Source organism: Poecilia latipinna, unplaced genomic scaffold, assembly GCF_001443285.1.
Source record: "Poecilia latipinna isolate Pla-1442-1.1 unplaced genomic scaffold, P_latipinna-1.0 Scaffold1457, whole genome shotgun sequence".
Lineage (NCBI taxonomy): Eukaryota > Metazoa > Chordata > Actinopteri > Cyprinodontiformes > Poeciliidae > Poecilia > Poecilia latipinna.
In genome coordinates, this window is record NW_015114073.1 from 25,983 (window position 1) to 28,028 (window position 2,046).

Genomic DNA, 2,046 nt, shown 5'->3' on the forward strand with positions numbered 1-2,046 from the left:
TCCCCGCTCAGTTAAAGATGTTGAAAGATTCAGCTTATGAAAAAATGTAAAGTGGCTACGCTTTGACAATCCTGCTCCAATAACACACTGTAGATTTTAAATATGTACTTTAGCATCTATATATGTTCATGTCACTTTTTTTTTTTTTTTTTACTGCTTGGTTATGTGGAAAATAAGCAGTGAAAAATAAGGCTATAGTTTAAGTGGCGCCTTAAAAACATTGGTTAGTCGGCTTATAATGAAAAATAATGTTATGTTTTCTTTACAAATTATGGCTGGACCGTTTAGCAAGCAGCCCATTCCTGCCAGACAAATGCTCTACAGTAGGTGGCTGAAATAGCACGTGGGTGTGACGTTTTTGTGGTCGGACCTCTGGTACAGTCTGTGACACTTGGCATCTGAGCAATGCCTTCCAAAGAAGCCGGTAGAGGCATTCATGCAATGATGCTAACAGCTTATTTTACTGGCTGTACTAATGATCAAACCATAGAGTCCAAACATTGTAGTGCTTTCTGAGACCACCCATGGAGCTCTGAACCAATATTAGTAGCTATTAGCAACCACAAGAACAGCGATACAGGCCGAGGTTGCAATGTGGCCTGGGGGACAGCAGCTATCCACTTTTAATTTAATTAGTGTAACATTTCATTCAGATATCAAGCAGAGGGATTTGTTATCTTTGATCAGTATGTCCAGTTTGTTATCTGTAATTTTTACGTGTAAGCAAATAGTCTCTTGTCGAATACAACCAAAATATGTTGGGACATCAACATCTATATCATGGTGTCATTAAACAACACTCTCTGTCTCTCAAAGATTAGGCTGGTGAACTGAAAAAATGTACTCAGCAGACAAGAACAGGGATAAAAATATAATTTAGTTCAGAATTCATTTGGTGTTTTGCATACTTTAAATTACAGAGAACACATTAATTGTGTATTTGCTATGGTTAAGTGGTAGTTTTCTGCTGTAAAGTGAGAATGTGGTCAGGGAAACCAAGAGATTATGCAGTCTGAATCATTACAGATCATTAGGGGATCCAATCTTCAATTTTACCTGATCTGCTCTCTGCAGCGTTGTTAATCTTGTCAGCGTTGTCAGAAGCTGACTCTTCTTCGTTGGTGATCAGTTGTAGCACAAGAAGTTAAGTACGGACTATCGTCCTCCCTGGGCTTTAATTTGCAAAAACAGTCATCATGCAGAGATTTTGGTGGTAGCTTTTAAGTTTTGGAGAAGAGAGGGATTTCAAGAAAAAAACATTCAAATCTAGCTAAAATCTTGTTGAAGATCATGGTAGTCTGATGAAATGAAAGTTTAACTTTTAAGCTACAATTCAAAAATACCTGATTGGCACTAAACATGAAACACTATTCATCTTCAAAAATATCTTGTTTGCGTTACAATAAAACATGGTGGTGGCAGCAACATACTCTGTGCTGTCTTTCATTTGATGGATGAAATTAATAATGGCTGAAATAAAAGTTAGTTTTGACTCAAAACCTTCAGATATCTTCTTGAAATCTGGAGAGATGGAGAGAGTTTTTATTTTTCATCTTAACTCTAAATACAAGTATTTAGCCAAATAAATAAATAAGATGCATTCCCAAAAAATGTTGAGAATGTATTTCACATAAAAGGTGGACAAAGTTTTACAAAGTTTACAAAACCGTATTTTAACAGGTTTTTGTATAACTTCTAAAAATACATATTCTGACAATTGTAATTGATTAAAAAAGGAACTTGTTTTATGTGTTAATTACAGGCTCTGTATTTAATTGTTATTGGGCTCTACTGCTGCTGTAATTTTCCTCAGGCTTTTGCTGACTCGACAGAATGGTAATTTTATTGAATTCCTGCAGCTTGTAAAAAGAGTCTCAAGGGAATATGTTGACTTTCTGAACAGAAATTCAGCCTAAATTAAACAAATACACAGGGTACATTTTCTATTTTGTCAGCACAAAAGTGATAGTGTGATTAAGCTTTATAAATCAAGATTTTATCATTATTGACTTCTTTTTACAAATGACAACAAATATCAGAAAAATA